This window comes from Anser brachyrhynchus (genome assembly GCF_964034855.1).
Source record: "Anser brachyrhynchus genome assembly, chromosome: 1".
In the NCBI taxonomy this organism is placed as follows: domain Eukaryota; kingdom Metazoa; phylum Chordata; class Aves; order Anseriformes; family Anatidae; genus Anser; species Anser brachyrhynchus.
In genome coordinates, this window is record NC_137694.1 from 156,625,497 (window position 1) to 156,652,984 (window position 27,488).

The window sequence follows — 27,488 nt, forward strand, 5'->3', positions numbered from 1 at the left end:
TTATGTCATTATTATTTTGTGGATTCTAGAAAAACTTTGCAATCAAACGGCTGCATCATGCAAGTTCAGGGTGAGCCCCAAGGAACCTGAAATGGCTTCCAAAGGCTTCATGCAGGTACACACAGGTTGCAGTTACAGGAAACGGGGCAGAGCTATGAGAGAAAAAGCATTGGAGAAAAGAGTTGATATTTATCCCAACATTTTGCTGCCTGTGTCCCAGTCAAAAAAGAAAAGCAATCAGAGCACCTGCATGCATGCAAATGCACCCTGCACCATTAGAGCAGCACCGGTACTAGTCCACACATCATTTTAATTCTAAATAGTTTGGTTGCCTTACTCCTCCATTGTTTTATTCTCATTTTCAATAAAAACAGTTCCCAAGGCACTTTGCAGCATCCCACTGATCTGTTGCCTTGAAACTAAAGAAGAGTTCAAAGCTTTTAGCAGAAGTGTTATGGTTAACACCAATTTCCTAGTTATCAACAGGGGTTAAAGTCTAGCCTGGTGAATGAACAATCAGGTAATCAATTTTGTAGTAGAAATAATACAGACCAGCCTAATTATATTCCTTTTCTACTAAAATATTACATATATTGATCATTGATTACAAACTATTGGATATATTGATTACTTTTCAATCAGTGTAATAAAGTTATCAAAATATTTAGAGCAGGTCTCACTCACCTTACAAATGAGATCATCAGCCATAAATTTAGAGAAACCTAAATCCTTGTATCTTAAGATTTTGTTGCATTTCTCTGAATGCTACTAAATTCCACATTGTTCCCTAAATACAAATGCCAAAAAAAATCTGTGTAATATTTGCAGCATGTTACGTTTCCATGTACAGGACATTTTCTAGAAGCACCTTCATACATAAATAGAGCATAACAGAAAAGCCCATTTTCATTAGTACCACTTGTACACAATTCAGTTCCAGATGATTCAAATGATTCTTCGTTTTTTACCCTGAGATATCACACCCAGAGTTGCTCTGGTTTACTGATTTATGCCAGAAAACTGCAGGTGCTGCAGTGCCTTGTTTAGCAAGAGAGAGGAGTAAGCGGTATGGCAACTCCATACAAATTTCTGAGGACGTATGCATGATTCTGCCCAAATTTAATACACGCTCATATTGTCCTTGTTTAGATGCACATATATAATAGCCAAATTTAATAAGATCGGAGATTTTAAAGAATTTCAATGCTCGACAGGCTCAGTAGACTTGAAAAAAATGATAAAGCTGTGTGAAAATACTAGGCGTTACAAGTAAAATCTTGCATGACAATGATTGAAATGAGGTAGCAAAAAAGACAGTTAATTTTAGTATTTCCTTATGTTGCTTGTCAGTTCATCTTTTGCTGTTATAAATATTCACAGAAGAGCAGAAAAATATAAAAATGATACAAAGAGTTTTTGCTTGCTAAAAAAATAAAAAATCTAATTTGTCTTCTTACTGTGAGCTCTCACCTTCTTCCTACTATCAACAGCTTTGGCTACCCTTTCTTTTTTTTTTCCTCTCTCTTCTTACTTTCCTCCATTTTTCTTAGGCTTGGGAAGAACCCAGCAGCATGAAAATTACCTGCTCATTGTCTCTTTTAGTTCCTTCTTTTTTCTCTATTATTTTGCGATGCGCATGCATTACTAAATATGACTACTTTGACTTTTAATTTACGAAAACTGACTTCTCTTTTTACGGTTTATGCCTCTATCTACGTTCTGTCCTTTTACTCATCTGTTGCGTAGTCAAAATTACATGAACTTGAGCCAGCCTGTGTATTGTTTTATTGTGCATGCCTGACTGACAGGTTGAACTTTACCCAAGATTCAAAGACTGCATCCCTTACAGAACTCAAAATAAATATTCTTAAAAGGAGCTTAACCGGTTAAAAACATACACTACTGCCACACAGTCTAAAAGTCTAGGGACCAGACAAGCACTGTGCTTTCTCCTACAAGTTTACAAACACATTTTCCCAGCTAGCAGTGACAGCCCCAATTACAAGTGGTCAGGAGCTTACAAGAAAGTTAGTGTTAGCATTTCAGGTTATAAGCCTCACCTCGACAAGGACTGCAAGTGGAAACCAGGTGTCACAGATATTTGGGAACAGCAGGTACGTGACATTTCCAGGTGCATCATTATGTACTGCAACACAACCACCTCCTGCATGAGGCCACTTTCTGGTGTCTATCTGCAGCTCAAAAGGATACAGTCTACAGGGGACAAATGCACTTCACCTAGCTTGTTTTCAGGTTGGGCCAACAGACGACCAGACAATAGTCTTGGATTTTTATTTTTTTTTTTTATACACATATAGTTGGTTTACCAAAGATTGCCTTTTCTCTCCCACTAGCACGAAGCTGTCAATCCTAGCGAGCATCAGCACTTGCTTGAAGACTTTCTGCAAATACTGGAAATGCATTTAATTAATATTTTAACATCAGTTTCTACATCCACTGCCTTTCAGCTTTAGAAAAGCAAATATCAGTAGTATTTTAAGAAACGAAAGGGCTGTATCCAGGAATCCAGCTCACATTAATTATGTGCCTAAGTTAGTCATGTGGATCAGTGCAGGGGAGCAGGGAGCAAACTGTCTGCCCACCACAACTAATTACATTTCTTCTCTGGAGCAAATAACTCCCTCTGACGGTCCACATGACTGGAGCACCTTCTTACCCCTAATAACTCATAAGAAACTTGTGTGCTTCCAGAGGGAGCCTAAGCATGCTCAGATTGGATGTCTATTTCCTTCAGTACAAGTATAGGAACTGGAAATATGAAGCACCTTCAGTCACTGAGATCCAGGACTGGATTATCAGTGATGGAGTAATGTAAAGTACATAAAATCATATAGAAGGGCTTGGGTTGGAAGGGACCTTGAAGATCACCCAGTTCCAACCCCCTGCCATGGGCAGGGACACCTCCCACCAGACCAGGTTGCCCACATCCTTGTGCTGGGCCCAGCCCCGGACGCAGCACTCCAGGCGGGGCCTGACCAGGGCAGAGCAGAGGGGCACGATCCCCTCCCTCCCCTGCTGGCCTCCCCTCTGGTGGTGCAGCCCAGGACGCAGTTGGCTGCTGGGCTGCAGGCACACGCTGCTGGCTCGTGTCGAGCTTTTTGTCCACCGGCACCCCCACGTCCTTCTCCGCAGGGCTGCTGCCTGTGAGTTCTTCTCCCAGCCTGTGCTCAGCTCTGGGATCACCCCGACCCAGGTGCTGCACCTTGCACTTGGACTTGTTGAACCCCATTAGGTTCACATGGGCCCACTTCTCAAGCTTACCCAGATAAGTTTTTCATTATAAATAATACAGAAAAAAATCAAAGGAACACCAGCCTGATATTAATTGTACCATGCTTATCTAAATTAGTTTATTTTCCCTTCAGGTGCCCCCTGCACCCTCATTTAGTAGAAACACGGTATTCCAAACAACGAACACACTGCTTCTGTCTTCAGAGCATGCTATTGCCCTGGAGAATGTTCTTGCTCACCATTGTATCAGCACGGCAAAACCTTCCTGAGGCAAAAGCTGGGTTAGATTACCAGGAATCCCATCCATTACCAGGAATCTACATCCATGGTTTGGGGACCCCTGAGTTGGGGAGATGAGTTCTGCATCCTCCCAGTCCACTAAACCAGCTTTCTTCTAACCTGCACTCTTATTAGGCCCAGCTTTTGCAGCACAGGAAGTGAAAGCCCTTGCTGAGGACAGCTCAAGATGCAGCAGTGGGGACAATTTCCTTACCAGGAGGCCAGGTCATTCTCCTCAAGGTTGATGAACAACCAGTGCCCCCTGCTCCCTGGCTGATGGCTTTAACCATGAGCAAAGATGTGACATTGTCTAACATCAAAGCCCTTTTCAGACCCAACCATATCTTGTTTCCTAGGCATCTCTTGAAGACTTATATGACATTCCCTAAATTCATCTGGTAACACTTCAGCGCCTGAACCTTCCCAGACCACTGGAATTAAGCATGTACAGACTTTCAGTATAAATAATACGTTCAAGCGTGCAAGTAGGCAGCCCTAAAAACTCATCAGACCGGGTGTCTGTCTGGACTTAAACTGTAAGTATCAAAGTTTTAACACAGCAGGATTTAGGACACTAATCATATTGATTCATGGTCATCTACCCATCACAGGAGCTGCACCATGAACAGCTCATGACTCAGCAGCAGATGATAGTCAGAATTTCCACAAAAGCAGAAATGATCTGAAATCCGTGGCTTGGCATTTCTACCTGGCCCTGAACTAGCTGTATATACAAAGTCTGGGGAATAAAAATAGTTATCTCAAAAGGTCACCTAGTCATGACAATGCACAAATGCCTTCCTGACAGTTATTCTTAAAAACCTTCATCACTACCTAAGGAAATTATGGAGTCACCTGCTGTGTTCCAGTGCTTCATTACCCTCACTGGTAAAACACATTCTGAATATCTGACCTGCATCTTTCTGGTTTGTAATACAGTCTGTAATTTTGCTATCCTGTCTGTTCTTCTGTGCAACAGCACTTTAGTATAAAGACTACATTTTCAGACTAAAAAAGTCCTTATTCATTGCAAGTCTCTTCTTAAGTTTCTCAAGTATCACTGAGGCAAAAATTAAAAATCTCTGCTTCATAAAGTGTAATAGTTGCTCCATTAACTCAGACTGTGTAATTACAGTAATTTGAACAAGGCTGAGTTACATCCATCCAACTAAGTGCGCTAGCACAATCCTGTATTGAGTTTACTTGGCAAGGTTTTGGTAGTGGGGGACTGCAGGGATGGCCTCTGTGAGCAGAGCCCAGCAGCTGCCCCATGTCAGATCAGACAGCTCCAAAAGGGACCCGCCGCTGGCCAGAGCTGAGCCAGTGAGTGACACTGGTTGGGCCTCTGGGAGAGCAGATTTAAGGAAAGGAAAACAAACAAACAAACAAACAAAAACTGCTGCACAACAGCAGCTGGGAGATAGGAGTGAGCACCAGCCCTGCAGCCCCCAAGGTCAGTGCAGCAGGAGGGCAGGAGGTGCTCCAGGCAGGCAGCAGCAGTTCCCCTGCGGCCTGTGGAGAGGCCCCTGGTGGAGCAGGCTGTCCCCCTGCAGCCCACGGGTCCCACACGGAGCAGATCTCCACGCTGCAGCCCGTGGAGGAGCCCCCGGTGGAGCAGGTGGAGGTGGCCTGGAGGAGGCTGCGGCCCATGGAGAGCCCCCGCAGGAGCAGGCCCCGGGCCGGAGCTGCAGCCCGTGGAGAGGAGCCCACGCAGGAGCAGGGGTCTGGGGGGAGCTGCCGCCCGTGGGGGACCCGTGCTGGAGCAGTTTGCTCCTGAGGGATGGACACCGTGGTACGGAGCCGTGTGGGAGCAGTGCTTGAAGAGCTGCTGCCTGTGGGCAGCCCCCGCAGGCTCAGTTCGGGAAGGACGGCATCCCGTGGGGGGGACCCCGCGTGGAGCAGGGGCAGTGAGTGACCATGAAGGAGCGGTGGAGACGAAGCCTTAGGGACTGACCACAGCCCCCATTCCCTGTTCCCCTGCACTGCCCGGGGGAGGACATAGGAGGGAGTGGTTGGGGGGAAGGTGTTCTTAGTTTGCTTTTAGTTTCTCCCTGCTCTAGTCCGCTAGTGATAGGCAATAAATTTTATTAATCTCCCTATGCTAAGTCTGTTTTGCCTGTGATGACAACTGTTGAGTGATCTCCCTGTCCTTATCTCCACCCTTGAGCCCTTTCCATTGCATTTTCTCCCCCTTTTCCTTTGAGGAAGGGGAGTGAGAGAGCAGTTGTGGTGAAGTTCAGCTGCCCAGCTGAGTAAAACCAGCACAGATCCAAAAAGTTCCCAATTGCAATTAGCTGTTATTTTCTGTACCTGAAAGTATTGTGACCATACTGGTATGTTTGAGGGTCACTGTTCAGCTCCCCAGCAACCACACTATAAAAAGCACCGCACACTATGGTAACCTCTTGGAGGAGACTAAAGGATTGAAGGTCGTTGGAGTTCTCATCCACAGGACACTTTATCCAGTTTGCTGCTTTTTCTAAATTTCTGAACTGGAGGTCAGGAGTGACAAGCTGCCACCTTCCCTAAAGCTAAATTAATATTAAACATTTTTGTGAGAGGCAATGTTTTCCGGAGAGAAATATTCTCTGCTGTAAGCATGGGGGAAAGAAGCACACAATGCAAAAATCCTGTTTCCTCCTATAAGCATGAATCCCTATCTAATTAGGCCTTCTGATCATTACACTGTTTTATTTTTATTTATTTAAAATGAATAAAATGCATCCTATGTTAAAAAAGCATAGCTCTATATCTTCTATCCTGGGTGTTTGTGCCTTACATTGAAAACAAAGACAAACAGGAAGAAAACATGCAGTACAAAAGGGCTGCCTATAAATTTAATCAACTCTCACCCTAGGCTCACCCGGTTTCCTATAGCTAGGGAAAAGGGAATTGAGCTGTAAAATTTGTTCTGGGCAGGAACTTGGCATCTGCTATAAAGTCAGAGTCCAGAGCAAATTAACATCACACATTTCAAATAAATTGACTTAACTCACATAACTCAAAACTGCAGCTTTGATTTAAATCATAAAGAACTGAATCCTGGCAGGTAGCAACACCTAGGCTTGGGACAGGAGAATTTCAGGCAAAGAGAGAACAAGGTTTAGAAAATCATAGTCCTGCTGGCTGGTTTCCTTTATCAAATGATTTTGCCCTGGTAGAGGCAGGGACTAATTGTCAGCTCTTTTTCTAGTACTAGTCACAGATGTAAATACCAATTACTCAGCTCCTGTGTCTCTCTCATGAAATATTATTTTGTCAAAGCCTTTGAGTACCGCGTTCTTTGACCCCATCCTTCCTGACTAGGAAGTGTCTCAGATCTCATGCTACTGGAAGGCATTTTGGCTGTGCACCTGAAGTGTTATTTTCATTTTTAATTAGGACTCACCAGCAAACAGCAATCCTGTTGTCTCTCATGCAACTCCCAGCGTTAGAAGATATGATTGAATCTAAACCAGAGTGAACTCCCTACTCTCCAATAAAAAGCTTAAGCAATGCCAATAATCAAAACTACAATTGTAGAAGAAATACCTTGTAGTCCAGAGAACCCCGAGTATTAATATATTCTTGGAAGAGCAGGATTGCAAAGGGTGAGACTGGAAAAGATTCCTCTTGGTTGGTAGATAAATCTCACATAAACAGGCAGCAGAAAGGAGATACATACTGAGATTCTTCATTAAAAATGTATCCAAAACTCCAGAAACTATTACTTTACATAAAAAGAAAGTATCTGCTGTGGTGCCAAAGTGTGTTTCATAATATTATAACAATGAAGCATTCACACAATTTACAGCAATAACAAGAAGATGAAATACCTTCTTATTAGTATTCTTCAACACTTTATTGTCTGGAATGCTCTTTTCAAAACACTTCTATCAGTCATCACAGATGACACTCTTTAGCAGAGAACAGAGTGAGTGTGGCATTTGCCTTACTCCTCTTCAAACTAATTCGTGCTAGTACAGTCCCGATGCCTTGTATGTTAACTGGTACACCTGCTGTTGACTCAGTGTCAGGAGAAAAAAAAAAATAAAAATGCACTAGTAGCTTCTACACAGTGAAAAACATTTTGGTTTCTGTATTTTCAAGGGTCAGATTTAGAAGTCAGCCCTCAAACATTTCATCGAACCTGTAAAAGGAGCAGGATTGCCCTAACAGGCCAGGTTCCTAATTGAAGTAAGCCAGAACTAAAAAGTAAGCTCAGCACTCAACTGAAAGGAAAGATGTAATGTTTTATTTATAGTTGGAGAGCAACCTTAAACACATTTTTGACCCCAAGATAGTTCTTTCCATTTATACACGTTTAAAATACTGTGATTTCAAAGATATTTTCACTAAATGGTGCAAATTTTGCAAAGCTAGCAATAACACACATCATCTCCTATAATTATTTAAAACAGTTCTCATGTAACTTCTTTCTAGATTACATTACTGGACAGTTACTGGATTGTAACTGGAATCATTACGAATTTTCATGTTGTCCAATTAGCCAGTTTCTCTTAATTTCTCCTAAAATTCAGATTTGTCATTAGTACTTCGTTGCTCTTAAGCTTTGTGTAATTACTAACAGCTCACGAAATCCAACCCAAAATTTTCTAATAATCTATTCTGGAAACTGTACAGAAATACAATGTTTAATAATTAAGCATTTTTTGACTAAAGGGTAATCCTTACTTATTCCACAAGAGGAACTAGTTAAACAGTCCGACAACAGAACCTTTCCATGCACAAAAAGCAAACATAAAAATGAAGTAAAAAGCCCAAGCATACAGAACTATGTTTCAGAAACTAAAGGAAATATACTGGAAAAAGAAGGGGATGATGTATTCTGCTTCAAAAAATGCATGTTCCCTCTCACATCTTCTGGAAAAAGTGAAGGCAGAGTTTTGACCTGGCTGAAGATAAAAGTCACAAAGAACATGGCTGAGGACACGGAGGGGGAGCTATCTCCTCCATTTCAGGAGAAGGTGAGTGAAACTTATTCTAAAATCAGTGGAAATACCTAGGGGACAATCCAGGCTTTGGGATGTACAGCAGGAAACTGTCTGTTCCTCAAGATGAAGGAAGCTATTAGAGAAGCAAATGCTATTTTAGATTTGATACAGATTAATGGGAAATATTTGGGAAAACTAAGTGGAAGTTCAGTGAAGCTGAGAATAAAGGCAAAGAACCCGCTATTTTAAGGAAAGGAATGATCGAGAACAGAGGAGAAGGGCAACTGTCTTGACAAGTGGAATTCAACCTGCCCAGGGAACAGGTTGAAATGGTCTCCTGGGAGAGAAGCATAAAGGATGGAAGTGTCCTGGAGAGCTGAAAGAGTCTTATTAAATACAACAGCAACCAACTATGCTATTGCACAGGAAGGGTACAGAGAGCAGTGATAAAACAATATGACTGCATTTAGAGCTCTTCAATGACCTGAAAAGAAAAAGGGAAAAAAGAAAAAAGAAAGAAAGAAAGAAAAACTATACAGAAAGCTTAAATAAGAACACCTATTTAAGGACCAGAACAGAGAAACAGCACTAGCATGGGGGAGTAACGCTGGAAAGGTTATGACACAGGACAAGTTGCAGTTAGTAAGGGACATAAGAGGCAACAAAAAGGTTACTAGTTAGAAGAAGACAGGGAAATAGTTTATTTCTGTAATGGGAGAAGAGAGCACATAATGGATGACGGAGGGAAGCCTTAAATATTCAATGCCTTCCTTCTTTCAGTCATTTATTCTCCCCCATCTCACCTCCTACTCCAAATTAATTAACCTAGCTCTAACAGCTATACAGGAGTGTGAAGGAACCAGGCAGTAATTAGGGAGTAAAACACAGAGATTTGAGTCAGGACAGCAGGACAGCCTCTGAACTACCCCTTAAATTCCTGTGGAAGTAGCGGAAGATGTCTCTGACCCTTAATCCATGACAAATATTGTCAACAACATGATTCTTTTGAAGGGCAAAATAATTTGGCTGAAATCCCTTCTCTACCTAATTCGGAGCAGGAATTTCAGCTGAAGTTTCCCTTCTTAGTAACTGTCCCAGACCAGAATATCGTAAGGACTTTAACAGTGCCCTTAATATTTTGTTGGAGCTGTTCCCCTTTGCACAAAAAGCTTTACCATCTAAGAAAACCGACAGCAAGAGAAGAAATACTCTCTAATTCAGGTGACTAGATAGCAGACATCTGGTCCTGGTCCTTGCTCCAGCAGTTGTTGTCTTGTCCAAATTGAAATCATGTCTGGAAAGGTGGAAGATGAGATCTGGTGCTTAGGGGTATTTCAGATGTGGAAGGTTTGGGTTTGTGCCCCTAAGGTAGAGAGAGGAACCAAATGAAATTCTCCCACATCAAGGGTGAATGCCCTAATCACCAAATTAGTTATGGGATTAACAAAGAGAAAACTTCCAATTAAGCCTTGGAGTTTTTCCAGCCACAATTATTGGATGCACTCAAATACTTCCGAGACCTCAAACCAAACTGTTGTGCAAATTTGCTGTTTCTCAGTAAATATAAACAAACTCATACAGCCCTAATGATTATTGCCTGAAGGTGAACAGAGAAGGAAAGGAAAGTTATAATTAGTTGAACTAGGATACATCTTTCAGATAAAGCATTCAGCTGGCAGCTCTGGCCATCTTCCCTGCCACGGCCCTTTACCCTGGCTTCTTCTGGTGGACGCTCTGCTGGCGCTGCCAGCTGGGAGAGCGGTGTGCTTCCTGCACCGCACTGCAGGCACGGCAGAGCTGCAGAGCAGCGGCAGCTTCTTCATCGTAATACCATTTACATTGCATAAATATGGAGATTTAGGGCATATTATTCATAAAACATGCTTTTAAGCTCCATATGTTGCTACCAGCGTTCTCACTCGGAGTTCTCACTCGCTTGTCCCCTTCTCGTCTTCACATGTGCAAAAATAACACCAATTTATTACTCAGTCTTCCTTATATAAGGCATATGTAGAACACTAATTGGCAGCAAAGGGTGAGAAAGAACTCCGTATTAGCTAATTCTTGAAAATATTTCTTCTTCTTGCCTCCATTATCTCCTTTCATCAGGCTCACACCTGAGTCGGCAATTTTGCACAGGCTGTTCCAGGAGCAATGCAATATCCAGGTGACACCACTACCGTATACGTTGTCTTCATGTTCACTGCTCGTTGGGAAAGGGGGGAATGAAGCCAGATCTAACCAAGAGAAAAGGTCTGGGGAAAGCTGTGCAGCTTCTGGAACTTCATCATCTCCCCTCCTGAATGCAAACCATCAACATATTGCAGGGGATTGAAGCCAACCATTCAAGAGCTGCCAGTTTGTCTGTCCTTTTTCTGAGACTAAAATATGTTATCAAAGCCATTCACGTTTACTTTTTCTTTAGAAGACTGGGACTAGGTACATTTTGCTGGATTCAACTTTTCTCATAGCTTCGCATGAGGAAACCATTGTAATCAAGCTATCGTTAAACTGCTAAATGAATCATGTTTTACCAAGAACTATGGATATTCTTTATATATTTAGAGCCAACCATCTTCCACATTCCTGCTATGTGCCAGCTATGTTTTACTTTGAGTTTCTGATTTAAAAACATTGAAAATAATTTGAAAAGACATTAAAAGAAGAGTCTTAATGGTCATTTTTTTACTAAATCATAGGCTGTGAATACACTGCATCTCTCCTTTTGGCTTTATACGTTCTTTGAAAGAGTTTTGTGTTTTTTTCCCCCCAGGCAACATTCCTTGACTGTAGTTTTTAGAAATTTAGATAATGCTATTTGCATATCAATCCAATTACATTATGAAAAAAATTATCAGAAATACAATCAAAATCTCTATAACCGTATAGATGTACTTTTTTCCTTTTTTTTTTTTTCACAACGGAAATTTACAGCCATCCGCTAGTAGGATAATGGAAAAAATAACTCACCCCCATAGCTATGAGGTTCTACAATTGTTTCACAGACAAAACACTGAACTTAGCAAATCTCTCATATTCCACTGTAGGAAACATTACTTCGAATCCATGTTTGAGATAAGAGATGTAAGGTTCCTTGAACAGCAGCCTAAAGTTTTAAATCCTTGTATGTCACCTTGGGTAAGCATGTAATTGAGCTTCTCTGAAAAGCAGCCTAATATCCTTCAGGCTCAGTGGCCCCTCCAACAAATACAACGTTGGCTTTATACAGTCCAAGGTACGCCACTGGACTCCAATTCAAGCATTGCAGGATGCACCATTCCAAAAGCCACCTGATGAGTCTTCCAAACATGAGCAAGCTTGTGTTAGTGACACAGGAACTAGCAATATGCGACTATATGAACCTACACGACCCTACTCATAGTCCTATAGGACAAGAAATGAGACAAAAACTGAGGGGCACAAGTGGCAAAACTCAATAGCTCAGAACCATGCCAAACGCACATGCTATGTGATGTGACTTGTACCTCAATGTCACACAGTGTGTGCTGGAGAAAGGAATTCAAACAGGAAGAGTGAACATCTGCTGCTAGGTGAAAAAAAAAATATTAATATTCACATAGCAATAGATGTATTTAAGAAATCCTCACGGAATTTTAACATAGTTTAATTGTATTGTTCAGGATAAGCATCAGCACGTTACAGGCATGCTGTGATTAATATCACCTACAGAAAATGAAAAATTTGCATCCAGCTGCAATAGTGGTTAATATAATAGAGAAAACAATTTGTTTTAATGAAAGTTACTCTCAGCGAGTTTTAGAAGCCAAAAAACCCTCAGGATCCATACTGTCAGACTTGCACCTTCAATTGAGGTACCTAGAAAAGCGCTTCTCAAAACAATGGGAAAAAAGGACGTGCCCCTGAAGGCTTCCAGAAGAACCTCTCTGCCTAACATTAAGCCTTCCTGTTACCAGAGATGTTTGCCTAACGTATTTTAAAAGATTCAGCTCTAATTCCAGTAGTTAATCCTGTGTTTTGAAATACTCCTCTTTTATTATGAAATAAATTCTTGTTAATCTTCATTGTTTTCCTTCTGGATATAACCTCCCTTCCAGGCCTCCCGCACTGAAAAGTAAAGGCTTGATTTCAGAAGTCGGTAGGTGTTAGGTTACTGGACAGTGTCTTCACGGGAAAGAACCTGCTACTGAACAATAGAAGAAAAATACTGACATCAGACATAGTAAAGTTGTAAGGAAAACAGAGGAAAAAGTGATATGCTGAAAAAAAAATGTAAATTCAGTATGCATGGCTCTCTTGTTTTATGCATATATCTGTAGAATACCTCAATCAAGGGACACATTAAAAATAAGAGAAACCAAACAAGCAAGCATTTCTCACTTGCTTCAGCTGTTGTAACAAAAATAAACCAAGTTACAGTATTTTTAATTTCAATTTGATATATAAAGAAAATATATCTGTGTTGTTCCTAGACTTACAACCCAAAAAAGCTGTAAAACTCATTAATAGTCACAAGAATTTACAAGGCTTTCTTGGAAAACTGCTGCAATCCAAAGACCATGATCACTAATGTCTACAGAGCAGAAAACACAGTAAAAAATTAGCGATGTAAGGGTTTAGCTACCTGAAGCAAAAATACCAAATGAAAATGATTTTGTCCTTTCTCTTCTTCCTCTCTCTTACTCCTGATTTTCATGGGGAGAAATGGGTCAACCCAGCTCTAGCATGACCCCATCTCTCTCTTACACAAAACCTCTGCCTCTGCCCATTTCATCAGCTGTAGTAGATGTCTACACTGCAGCTGGACAGACTCAGCTGGTTGGTTTTCCCTTTTCACCAACAGAGAAATATGCCCTCTTAGGGCATGAGTCACATCCCCCCAAGTCAGCTTTTAAGAGGACTGACAAGTTGTGCCCCAAGCTGTCTGCTTCTCTGCATCATCTGTATCAGGAACCTCCTCAGCAACAAACTCATTCAGATGCAGCTGTCTAAAGGTGAGCAACAAAACAAAGCCCTGCCATGTGTCCCTATCTACCCTACAGCTGCTGACGCCAGTGCAATATGACTAAGCAAGTTTGTCATCTTTTCATTCATGCCTCCTTTCTATGAAGACAGAATCATGCAAAATCATGGGTTGGAAGGGACCTTAAAGCCCACCCAGTTCCAACCCCTGCCATGGGCAGGGACACCTCCCACCAGACCAGGCTGCCCAAAGCCCCATCCAGCCTGGCCTTGAGCACCTCCAGGGATGGGGCATCCACAGCTTCTCTGGGCAGCCTGTGCCAGGGCCTCACCACTCTCAGAGTAAAGAGTTTCTTCCTAATATCATATCTAAATCCGCCCTCTTCTAGTTTAAAGCCATTACTCTTGCCCTATGACTATACTCCCTGATGAAGAGTCCCTCTCCTGCTTTCTTGTAGGCCCCCTTTTCTTGTTTCTTCTGGTCACCACCACAGTATATATCTCAAGGACCTTCAATTTGTATATCAGACTAAACTTTTTTTTTTTCCCCTTCTTTTTCCCCTAAGACCTGTTTATTAGAAGATCCCTGTACAGCATCTCAATTTAATACAAAACTACTCTTTAACCTCTCCCCATGGTTATCCCACTGCTCCAACCTCAAAGTCTGGCCAGATGTTACTCTGCTCTTGTGCAAAGGTCACTGCTTATCATACTCACCATTTGGACTACTGACTAACATCCTGCATTGTAACAGCAACTGCAACAATACTGTATTGTTCTCTTCTTTGTTCTTCTGAAACTGGTTCTTGTCTCTTGTCTTAAATTTAGACCATAAATTCTTAGGGGCAGAGATGATATTTCTGTTCGGTACTTATCCAGCACTTGTTCCAATGGGGTGTTATATCATGGCTATGCCTTTAGGTATTATAAATGTAAATAAATAACAAAGAAACACAGTAACACAATTACATTTTCTTTTTGCTTACAGCTATGCAATTTTGCTTGGGCATTAAGCAAAATAAAAATTAGACCTAGCATATGTAAATGCTTCTAGGAGACCCCCTGCAATATTATATTTCTTTATATTACAAATGCCATATTACAAATAAAGTAAGAGTAATAGTAAAATATTAGCAGATTTACAAAAGGATCATACAGCACAGATAGTTATATCTGCATTATTTTTAATTTGTAGGGCTCAGAACGACACTTCTGTAAATTTACTTTCCTCTCTTTTCACTGACTTTTAGCTTCTCCATTTCACAGTAGCTCACATGCTTGATGGACTTGACAGCATTAGAAAAATTATGCAAGCCTACCATCAAAATGTTTTTCTCAATTTCATCCAGCTCTAGGAAAAATACTACAAGAATGCCCTACATATTTTGATATTCTCCAGCTGTAAACCTTTCCAGGTTTTCAAAGGTAAGGTTTTAAGAGCAATTCTTTCCATTTGTAAGAGGTTACTTATTTATTCCCATCCATCAGTCAAAAACCAGAAACTGCTTTCTTGAATGACAGGCAAAAGACTAAGCAAAGTCACCGCTGTAACCTGAAGTCTTTTACGATCTCTTAAGCTATTTTATAATGCTGCTTATAATCAATCCTGCGGTAATAGGAAAATATTTTTTCCCCGAATACAATCATTATCTTAACACTGAAGAAGCATTAAGATATGAACAATGCATACACCTTTCCACTACCTGGACTATGCATCACCATATTTGATGATACTGCTGCTAGGTTATATACATGCAAGAAGGGTCAGGGCTCTTTTTCACAGATTTAATTTGAGGATCTTTTTTCTTTTCTTTAACTGTTGGTGATTGAAATCAGCATCTTAACATTGCACAGCTTTGTCTTCTGATTACTGCATGTGATTAAGGACAGCAGTGGCAGTAATTTTTCACAGCCCTATAAACCAAGATAAAATAACACTTTCCAGTTCCTCATTTATTCATGCAACATAAAATATAGCTGTATTCCTGTAACATAAAATATGGGTGTATTGGAAGTTCCCTTGGACTCCAGTAACCCAGTTCATACGCAGATGAGAGCCAGCCACAGTCAAGGGAGAGCTTCACAAGGGAGCAGAGCTTCAACGCTTCCTGCCTACATTGCAGGAGAACCCAGCTTTGGTTATAGGATACAAGGCTATTTATTAAGTTGTCCACCTTTCTGCTTTTGTGTAAGAATATTTCAAAAGTTGGATGAAACATCCTCCAAACCATGGAAGCTGAGTAAAATTATCATCGAGTTACTTGTTCAGCCTATTAACAAAGCCGTATTCATAGCCCAAGTCAGGCAGGACTGACACAAAATCTGTCAGGGCAAACAAGAACCTCTCTGTCTTACAGTTGACGATATGTATAAAGATTGCTATTCTACATATATGCCTTCTGAAGCTTGATAGAAAAAAGAGAATTTATGATATGTAAATTCTACAGCAGTAAAAGATAATTGCAGTTATGCACACATTACAAAAGCTACTGAATTATGTGCAACTTGTGAATAGTAGAGTACAAGTAGGAATTTTGCAGAATAGAACACTTAAAAATAGCTATTGTGTGGAAACAAACTCTTCTTGATATAAAACAAAACGAAACAAACCACCACCAGCAACAACTGGAAAGACTTTTATACAGGTGCCCTGTGCAGGACTGAGCCACCCTATTTAGAGATGAACATTTCAGCTGAGAAAAATCAAAACTATTCCATTGTGATTACAGTAATGCACAAACTGTTAAGGATTACCTACCTTTACTTTGGGGTGGGGTGTTTTGTTCCTGTGGCCAACAGGGATATGTCCTTGAGCAGCCGTCTGCACTCAATATTCTCCTTCAAATTGCTTTGTGCACCAACAGGGGAGGAGAAATGCCCTATTTCAACCCCTCAGAGGCAAAACACAATACTTCTGTGCAAAACCTGAGTATCTGGTGACACAGATATAGTCTATTTTGGGCCAAAGTGAAATTAAAAGGCATGGCTGCCAGCAAAAGATGCAGTAACATCAAATAAAACAGAAAACAATCAAACCAACCCTATAACCAAAGGCAAGGACACCTTCAGTGGTTTGTAATGCCCATTTATTTCATCCCCTCTCTTTATTCCCCATTCAAGCCACTTCTTTGATGCATAAAAAAATACCTGACCCTGATCACTTCTGCAGTGGTACTTCCCTCTTGACCTCCAGTCTCACTAAGGCTCACTACTAAGGCATCTCCACTATGAATTGGGATTTGCTCTGTGAGCTCAGGCTAAGCTGCTGGTACCCACTTGCACTACTCTTTGTATAGTGTGCCCTGTTGATCAAACTTCTTGGATTGTCAACAGGAAAAACAAACAAACAAAACCATAAGCATTTAGAAGTTGGTGCTATTTTGAAACATGTTTTTGTGGTATTCTCTATGTTGCATTCAGCAAGAGGAGCTTTAGTTTCCTGAGAGGTATATTATTTTTCTTGCATTTTCTCTCCCAAGTAATTATTGCACTCCTTTTAATGACTCCTAACAAAAAATTGAGAAAACTTGAGAAATATGGTGAAATTTATCTGACCTGCATTTCACAAACTTCAAAAGGAATAAAAATGTTATTAAAGCTGCATAAATGACACCTTAATCCCACATCAGATGGAGGTAAACATAGCAAGAAGCCAAATTAAATGCCATTTCTTTTTCTGTTTTTCTCCTTGACTGCCACACACCAAACATTTCATGTGATCTATGAGCTTTCCAGGATAATAAAGAAGAAAGATACATTTGTATAATTCTTTTTGTATTTACAGCAAGACAAATCGTCTTGTTTTGAAACACCAAGTCTGATTGGAGTTGTACAATAGGGTATAAAATTGTCTTTGAAGCAGTCTGTGTCTGTGTATACACAGATATATACACAGAAATACCACCTTGACAGTATAGCAGGAGTTGATTGCACTTTGAAAGAATTGTCTCTGCGTTTTCTTATCAGAACTAAACCCCTCAAACCATGCTTTACACTTCTCATCTTCTATTTTTACTTTGTTTCTAATGTGTTCACATTGATTCAAAATGCAAATCTGGAAGAATAACAGAAAGTTATTTTTACCTATGTTGTGCTGGGTCTACTGAGATGTTTTGGTATTTACAGAAAACATGTTTTCTGCTTGTAGTTCTTCTACTATTTGTTCTGTGAAAAAAAAATAAGTTATAGCAGCCAATGTTTTCAGAGACAGTGCCTGAAGTTATCCTACCAGATTTATTCCTAATGCCTCCATAACAGCAGACACATTCTAAAAGACATTAGGAACCATCCTATTTTCAATAAATCGATCATGATCTGAAAATCTCGCACCTTATTGACCTAGTAAGACCAGGTGGTGACGTGGCGTAGTTGATACAGTCCACTTACACAGCACCTGAATCCCAGAAAGTGCCCAGCATCCTTTGTGTCCAGAAATATCTACTGTGTTTACCATTTGTCCCCCAGACCCTCAAGCCTGGGGCCCTGCATCAATGCTCAGGATCTGGTAGCAGCATTTTCCATCGTGTCATGTAGCTGCAAGCAGTAACCAGGACTGAGCTTTGAGTGGGAGCAGGTCACATCACGGAACAGAGGTTCTGGGTCAGACCAAATGGTCCATCTTAGCTCAGTATCAGGAGGCCTCAAACAGAGAAGTTTAAATATAGCATAAGCATGGATACACTGCTAGCATGCAGCAACTTTTGATTCATGCACTTTCTAACCCAGAGGGGGCAAGTTTCGACTTCAATGGATTTTTCTTTCATTAATTTGTTCAATGCCTTTTTGAAGCTCTAAAAACTGAAAATCTCATCAACTGATTGTCCTCTGAGGGGAAAAAATTCTATAGCTTAAACAAATGTTGTGTGAAAAAGTATTTCTCTTTCAGAGTTCTGTTCATTTTTATCATCTATCTCCAGAATTGCAGCTATTGACAAGATTTTCCCATCATACCCAATACAGACTAAAATACAAAGACTATCCAGTTCTAAAAATCTTCTTTCTCTCAAAGTGAGCCATGAAATTGGGCACTGAACAGCAGCTTATCTCCTTCTCATCGTACAAAAATACAAATCTAATAGGAATGACTAAGAAAATTTTCCAGCCTGCTAGGTGAAGGTACAGAATGCTCTTCAACATCTGTATGCCTGGATGTGTGTATAGATGATCTGAGTACACACACAAAAAGGCAGAGAACACATACTTTGCATATTTAGTCAAAAGCCTCAAGATTTAACTGCTTGATGTGATCAGGAACAATGACAGACATCAACCTTTTTCTCATTTCTTCGTGGAGACAATATTGATTGGCTTTGTATAAAGCTTTTCCTACACCGGACAAGATGAAAACCAGGGAAACTGCACTATGTGGCTAGGAGTTTGGCGTACTTGAGGATGAAAACTCAGCTTGGCAGCTGTATGGCACATTTGTTCATACAGAGCAACTAAGTCATGAGACAGAAAACCCTCACCTGCCTGTTAATGCAAAGCCACCCAGTAACACACAGTCGAAACAGCTAGTTACAGGACTTCACAATAAAGATGCAAACAAGGAGGGCAACAAAGATGGTGAAGGGTCTAGAGGTCAAGATGTATGAGGAGCAGCTGACGTCCCTTGGTTTGTTCAGCCCAGAGCAGAGCAGGCTGAGGGGAGGCCTCATGGCGGCCTGCAGCTCCCTCACGAGGGGAGCGGAGGGGCAGGCGCTGAGCTCTGCTCACTGGGGACAGCGACAGGACCCGAGGGAACGGCATGGAGCTGGGACAGGGGAGGGTCAGGCTGGGGGTTAGGGAAAGGTTCTGCACCCAGAGGGTGGTCGGGCACTGGGACAGGCTCCCCAGGGCAGCAGGCACAGCACCGAGCCTGACAGAGTTCCAGAAGCATTTGGACAACGCTCTCAGACACATGGGATGGTTTTTGGGTGGTCTTGTGCACAGCCAGCAGCTGGACTCGATGATCCTTGTGGGTCTCTTCCAACTCAGGATATTCCATCATTCTATGATTCATATTTCCTTTAGTTGAACTTTGTGCCTAGCGCTTCAGCCAGTTTTCAATTCACCTCACCTTCCACTTATCCAATCCATTATGTCCCCAACAGACAATAATATAACCGTTCTCTACTAAACTGAATCAGAAAACCACAGAACCTTTTGGATTCACAGTAAAGCAATACTAATCTTCTGTTCTCTTGTCAGATGAAAAGAAGACAAGGTCCTAAAGAAGGAAGTATATGTCCTTATACACTACTAAGGCCTATATCAGTAGCATAGAACAAAAAATCTTGATTCCCTTAAGGACTGAATTATCCTATGGCCATGCAAATTTTCTGGGACATGATAGTCACCATGATGTCTGTCAGATGTCACGTTCCTTGCAACTCTAATAGGAGCAACCGAGCTTACGGCAGGCCCAGAAAGATGGTCTTCATTGTTCTGCTGCTTTCCAGGCAGCACGTCCATGATCACGGATTGTCTCTATCCCACTGTATCTCCCAGTCCAAAATCCAAATATTTTGTGCAAAGCCTGATTGGATTTTCATCTAAAGATGAGATTTGGTCACTCTCATCTAAAAACCAAAGAGTATTTCATAGGCCTGCTTGGCATGTGCAGCTTAGAGCTCTGTTGAACTTGAAAGATCCACAAGGTGTGACCAGATCCACAGACTGGTACCTCACACTCTCACCTATTTCCCGGTGGAAAGACTGCAGCACTAGCATTTTACAGATAGCCAGATAAACTCAGAGGCCATATGCAAGTGGGATCTAGAAGATTTTAACTTGTTTAGTGTGTCTATAATTTAATTCTTTTCAGTTCAAATGGGATTTCAGTCAAGAAAAATCAATAGCAGCTCTGCCTTTAAGCCTTGTTTCTGAGGGCTAAGTGACCCTTTAGCCTGTTAATCCATAAATGGCCTGTTCCCCATTCTTTTTTGTTTCTGATTTCATACCTTTGATCCTCTCAAAATCTATTTTCCCCAGGCACTTAATGTCTGTGATTAATTTGGATATTTCACACTTTGCTGTGTGTGGAAGTCAAGTTTACTTACAATCGTAAATGAACCAGGCTATAAATAAAGTCATCACTGCACAGTCTGATTTACAGAGCTCCTTTCCTTTTCAGGTTATTCAAAGCATCTGTATTACAAGCTGTTGGTTCCAATTAAAAGAGGATCAAGATGCATAGAGCTAATTTCACCTTGTGTAGCGAAATATTTGCCACCAGACAAAATGAATACAAAAAATGCAGATATTCTGTTACTATAAAACTTCAAAACTTCTGCACCTATAAATCTGGAGCAGCACAACACCCACCTACAGACTCACTATTAATTTTCAAAATTGAAGGGATTGCTACATTTCTCCCTTAATAAAGTCATATAAGGTAATGCAAATTATTGAACAAAATTATATTTATTTCCTAGTTTTCAAATTAAACAGTCACAAATGCTGCGATCAGTACAAACATCTCTCTTCCTCATTATTCCAATACTGGAGAAATTACTGAAATACTGCCCGATCACTTCTGTTTTGTCAAGGGTCATTAAGAATTTCACAGTATGTTTCAGACAATCCCAGGGCAGCAAAGCATCCCAAAATGTCTGCAGAGGATAAAGCACTCTGACAATAGACTGTTGTCTGCTAATCCAGTGTAGAAGCAACACAGGTGAGAAAAGTAACCCAATAATTTGAGAAGGGCTTGGTAAAAGATGAGTTTCAGAAGCTCATTAATTTTCTTCAACTATGAGGTGAGCTAATAAAAGCTATCACCTCCCCCTGAAAATCAAGGCTCGAAAATGCACAGAAGTAGTCAAATATGAAATGAAGGCCCATAGAAAAACATACTAAGATGAACAAGCAAGGGGAAAAGTGATGTTCTGCTTAAAAAATGTTGTATGTCATTATTACATGCAAAACGCATTTTCTGTATTTGATTAAGAAATTGGCAGGTTTTTGGAAACCTCTCTTCAGGGAGCAGAAATTACTCTTTTAAGTGATATTCTCTATACACTGGTCAGGTGTGTTTGTGTGTTCTTTGTTTTCTTTTTGTCAGCAGCAATAAGAGATGATGTAAGTAAAAGTGGGGGAAAAGAAGAGGAGGAGGGTGAAAACACATCTGGTTTCTTTATGGGCTTGGCTTATGAGTCACTTCTGAAAGCAAGAAGAGTTGGTGGCATATCCTGAGTGTCCCCAGCAGAAATCAACAGCATGCCCTAAATCCGTTCAGTGCAAATAATGTATGTGTATTTGCCTTCAGTGAAGTGCTCTGGTGCTCCACAGTGAAGTTAAAGAGCCGAAGGAACTTCTTGTGAGGGAAAGACAATACAAAACATGCTCAATGCAGAAATAACGTTCTATTTTTTCAAGTATCAAATTTAGAAAAAAAAATGTTTCAATATCTACATTAAGCTTACTGAGACACTAATTTCCAGCTCAGGGGTCAATTAGGAAGTAGAACATTTGCCTGCAGTTACAAAGTTGCCCTCAATCAGAAAATGAGAAAATTTGAAATTTAGAAGAAGCAGGAAAAATGAAATAACGTAATTCTAAAGATTCTTTACATAACTTTCTTCTGTAAAGATAGAATGGTAAGAACTTCAGTAAAGTAAATAAAATTCCCCCTGTTCCTCTGAAAACTCTCTTCAGTAACAAACTTAAAAGATTGACAGAGAGAGACAGAAGCTAGATTAGTGTAGACTTGGCTTCATCTTGCCATACTGGACAGAAATGGTCATAATTAATTAATGACATGCTGAGAGCACTGTAGGAAAAAAAATACTTGAAAATTCATTTTAATGCACCTTTAAATACAAAAGGTCCATATTATCAGGAAAAACTGACACCTCGGGTCAATCATTTTCCTCTGGTGTAAAACTCAAATGCATGTTTCTTTATGGTCTGTTAAGCATTCAGCATTACTTGTCATATTCTTTTTTCTAGATATAGCGTTACATTTTTAAGCTTTTACCTAAAATTTTCATATATATTTGTGTTAGAAATTATATTCAATGTTAATCCAGGACCAAAGACACTGGAAAGTAATTCAAATACCCCCGTGCCAACATAGTAATGTCTAGCCATGGGACTGGAACTGCTTTCACTACCAGTGGAAAAATACATAAACCCATTTAGCTCAGTCTAACACCGTTAGAATCTGTGTCTCCCCCCCAAACTGTGTTCTATTAGCAAACCATAAGATGATTTCCTTCAAAGTTTTAAAAGGTTATTATTTACAAGTTTTTCTCTGCCAAGTGCAGTGTTTCATGGCACTGCCCACAGAATGAGTCCAACATAGGAGGCTGATTACTGATCTGATTTAATATGAGCCAACAGTGGCAAAAGAGAACTAAATGTTGACACAGTTTCTGTACACTGATACACCAATCACATCCTCTCTCTTCAATTTCTAATTGTAAAGAGACAAAAATAAATCAATCTACTCAGTGATAACCACTCATTCGTATTCTATTCCTTGGCTTTAGATACCACCTTTACCAAAGGGGGGGTTGGATTAGGTGTCCTTTTTCTTTAGTTCCACTCAGAGTTTCATACTCTTATCTATTAAAAATACAGCTACCTTCTTTCTAAACAGGCATGACCCAGAAACAGAAGGTGGGTAGTTACATTTAAACATGTGCTCATGCTACTTCAGTCAAGGTGACCAGACAATGTGGGAGAATAATGTTCACTCAGCAAAGTTCTTCTTCTGAAGAAGGGAGGTCTTAATACCTCTAAAAAGGCACAAGCACCTAGGAAGCACTTACTGTTGTGCTATTGTCACCAGGCTGATCGGATTCCGCAACTGTTTTTAACTCCTTAGCATACAAAATACTATAGATTAAACTAAAAATGTAGTCCTCCCAATCATGAGGAAGAACGTAACTCTTGGATGCTTTTAACTAAGGTACACTGATAATGAATATGCCAGCAGTCAAAAGAAAAAAAAAATTAATTGAAAGCATCTAGGTTTCCATGCTTTATGAAACAGACAACTCATCATTTACTATCTGCAGTGTACATGAAGTCTTAGAATGAAAACACAAAGTCATAGAAGTAATCAATTAGTATTTTTTTGGTTATGCGAGAAAATGAATATAATTATTTTTCTTTATTCCAAAAAGGCACTTATTTTTCTCATTAGCAGAGTAAATGAAGTTATATGTTTTGATAACTACGAGGAGTTCATTTTTTTTTCATAAGTTCATGCAAAATTTCAACATGATCAAGTACTGTTTATTCAAAACTAATGGTTTGGGAAACCCTGTTACAGCTGTGTCGCTAATGCTGCTTCTTTCAGCAAATCTGCCTCAAGTACACTGATGACAAAGGAAACAGTCTTAATATTTTAATCTCTGCAGCATCACTCCCAGAAATTGATATGCGAACACTTCAATGCTGTGCACTGACATGAGCTAATGAGTATTTAAAATGTCAACATGACACACTGAGGTTAGCATGCCAACACTTGGTACAAATATCTCACTTTTGTCCATTTCAGGGCTTTGGGAACCCACCAGGTACACCAGGCACTTCTCCTTTTGTGTTTCTTAAAGCATAAATTGTTTTCTACATGGGAGACTTGCAACAAAGCAAAGCAAATACACAAAACCAACCACCCAAGCAGTCCCGTATATAACCACTTGTCTGCTATGCTGGGAGTGAATTTGTACTCAAATTCTTTTTCTTCACTTTTAGGAGGGGGAAAGCTAGAGCCAGGTGCAAGGAAGCAGGCAGGAAAATTGTTCCATATATCTAAACCCACAGACCTTGTAGAGATGTCACTGGAAACTCCCCTATTTCTGTCACAAACCTTACTGTATGGGAAAGTTTCTTTAAATTTCAGTTCCTAGAGCCAAGCAGAGCATCTCAGCCCTCATTCATACACACACATATATATACCCTGATCTATATTTGCTTCTGGCTTTCATTAAGATCAAGTTTGTGTGACTAGAGCAAAACAAGAAATGCATATTCACTACCAACCAGGCAGAGATAATTTGTGCTTAAGGGTTAGGGACAGCCACACCATCCCATGACAACGAGTGGTTTTGCATTGATCACAGCTGCATTCGAGGAAGGGAAGGCAGATGCCTACTGTGCTGCTGTCACCTCTATAAATCAGCTCCCTTACGGTCCCTCATTTTTTTCATCAGTTTCATTTTTTCTCAGACTTAAGACTGTCCTTCTTACCATGCACTAAGAAAAAGATGGTGTAGAGCTCTAATACCATAAGTTTTCAGAAGCCACACTTTTCTTCAACACAGTGGACTTGTTTCTTGTACCTTTTGTTCCTTTCCAGACAAACAGTGGGAGTACAATGAACTGCAAGTTTTGCAAAGGGATGAGCAGAAGTGGAGTCTTAATAATAATAATAATAATAACAAAAAAACAGCAATAACTGAGTAATATACTTCAGCTTGCAGTTGCCAGCCAAGAAGGCCACATGGGAAATCAACTCTTCCATTTTCCTAGCAAACAGACTCACCCCACACTTTACTGCCTCCCTACTAAGCCTATTTATGAAATGTAAACACAAAAACCAAAAAAAAAACCAGAGCAACAAAAAAGAGATGCAGTTGGAGAAGTTCTCAAAAAGTGAGGTAATAAGTCATGAACAAGCTGAAAATCCTTGCTGGTAAACTTTCAATCAGTACACTTAGAAAATCCTCAAGCCTCTTTTTGGAAATACTTACATTAACGCTCCTTTCCTCGTAGAATAAAACATGCTGGAGATCATCCATCTCACAGAATGCATATGAATCGCTCTTTTATTTCACAGTTTCATTTGCAGGAGCGCAGGTATGCAGACAGGCTGAGGACTCTCAGCCTACCCCATATCCTGACGTTTTGGCAAGAGCAGTCAGTCGTGCTTTGCTTTCCTTGCTGCAAGCTGAAAAGCTGGGCTGCTAAGATTATGTAGCTTTTCAACATTAAAACTGGTGTTTCTCATTTAAATAGTTTAACACTAATGTCCTCAAGTGTCTGTCCCCCTTGTGCTCCTCTTGCTTTTACTGACACTTATGTGGCAGATGGTGCAAATGGCTTGACATATGCTTGTTGCCTCCATGCAGGAAAGGAAAATGACACCACTGCTGAAACCTTGGACATGGCCCTCCGGAGCCAAGACTCGCTGGCTGAGAAGAGCAACATCTGAATATTAAGTTTGGAGTGTTTGGGTGACTTTACGTTCCTTGCGGTATCTTTTCTCTCTCATTTTTCAGACTCTTTTTGCCTCTCCTTTACGTGCACGTTGTTGCACCTACCAGGTGTGAGAAGATTCCACTGCACTGCAAGACACCTTGTGAGGCAGAGCATTTATTTCCTGCACTTTAGTCCAAATCCTTACAGGAATGTGGGTAAACAGTTCTCTGATAATTTACAAGCCAATTCCCTACTTAAAGGATGTGTTTTTTGAGATATTCCTTGAACTACATGAGTCTGTAGGAGCATTGTGTTTAATGCATAGATACTTCTAGGAACAACTCCACTCATCTGAAGGTAACCTGCACCTTCTTGTAACTGGGAATAGAGGAAAGGGCAGCGAGGTGTACATCATCAATGTCTTTGGCTAGCACTGCTTAATAAACTAAGTGGGAAATTCTCATCTAAGCTGCAGCTTCGGTGTGGTCTCATGAAGAATGAGTAACATACATACCTTGGGATTAGCTAAAAAATAAATCTCATGTTCATTAGCTGGTCTAAATTGACAGGAGAACTGGCCAGAAAAAAAAACTCTTTTGTTGTAGATGTTACTAGAAAAACAGTGTTGGTTTGTGGTTTTTGTTTTTTGTTTTGTTTTGTTTTTTCCCCTGAAAAAGCAGATTTATTAGAATGGAAGTAGCCTCAGACCAACTTCTGAGAGGAAGCAGGAAAGTAGGAATAATTGGTTTCCTGCCAATGAGATGCTGAAAACCCCAGACTTCCTGGCAGCGCAACTTTGCCTTGGTATTCGTGATCCAGGGGTCTTTCAGCTCCTTGCAACAGCATGAAGCTACAGGAGCACGTCTTTCCAGATAGTAGGGACCTTAATGTCTCTGGAGCCACAGCTGGTGCCAGGACTTGCAAAATGCTCAAGCACTGTGCTGGGAAGAAGCTACAATTCTAGTAAACTAGAAGCTACAGAAATAGAGCTGTCAGCTCTGATTTGTATTTTATGCTTTTGGAACTGATTATTTTTGTTCATTTGAGATCCTTCTTCCCAGATTTTATCAAAGGAAGATTTTCGATTTTACACCCAGAAAAAAAGGAAACTGAACATGACTGAATGGAATGCATCATCCTACTGTGAAAGCTGACTGTCAAGAACAGAGCTGTAAGTAAACGCATAAAATTACATTTTGGCTACATTTATGTGAGTATTCCACAAACTACCTAAAACACCTTTCTGTTCCTCAGAGTGCAGTTTTCAGTGATCCAGATTTCTCTGAGACCTTAAGAATTCCAGAACAATTCACACAACTTTAACTTCTTAACTTGCTACTTAGCATTGCATTGGAATGAAACACTGAAAATACTTCAGGAATCAGCAGCGGGGTAATGCAAAATGTTCAAGAGGCAGAAGAGTACAGAAGTAGTTATTCCCAGGACATGGAATGTCTACTTACTTTGTCCAACTCTGTATCTTTATATCTGCATTAACACTACATTAATGAAATCTGTGCAGCCACATTGACCTGTGAAGTAAAGTATTTTAGGGAATCAGGTGTCATTTTGTTCCTCCAAGCATTTACATTAATTTTGCATTACGCATGCAACTCCACACTTTCCCATTTACTAGATACACAGTAAACTCTAATTGCAGTCAATAATATACATTAATAGCCTCCAACTGTATGTTTACTAAGGTATGCTCAAATACTTGAAGCATAGCATCAACATTTCACAAACCATTTCATCTCAACATGAAGATGTGTTTATTTTCCTGCTAGATTAAAGGCAAGTCTGCAATATCAATATCTAACATACATATTGAGAGGAAATTCCTTGTTTCTTAAATCCTGTCAGCACTCGTGCTGGAAAGCTCTTTGGGACCGACTGGATCGTATTCTTCTAAAATGTTACCACCAAATGGCAGAAAAGTTGATGTTACTA

At 40.3% G+C, this 27,488-nt stretch overlaps 1 protein-coding gene across 1 annotated transcript in view; it reads right to left on the bottom strand.

Annotated features, from left to right (window-relative positions):
- Positions 1-14,144, bottom strand: part of LOC308200400 (heparan-sulfate 6-O-sulfotransferase 3-like) — a 98,871-nt gene extending 84,727 nt beyond the window's left edge. Inside the window, exon 1 of the mRNA XM_080606114.1 lies at positions 14,124-14,144. The gene's annotated coding sequence lies outside the window, so the exon portion shown is untranslated. The remainder of the gene's footprint in view (positions 1-14,123) is intronic.
- Between the last annotated feature and the right edge of the window lie 13,344 nt (positions 14,145-27,488).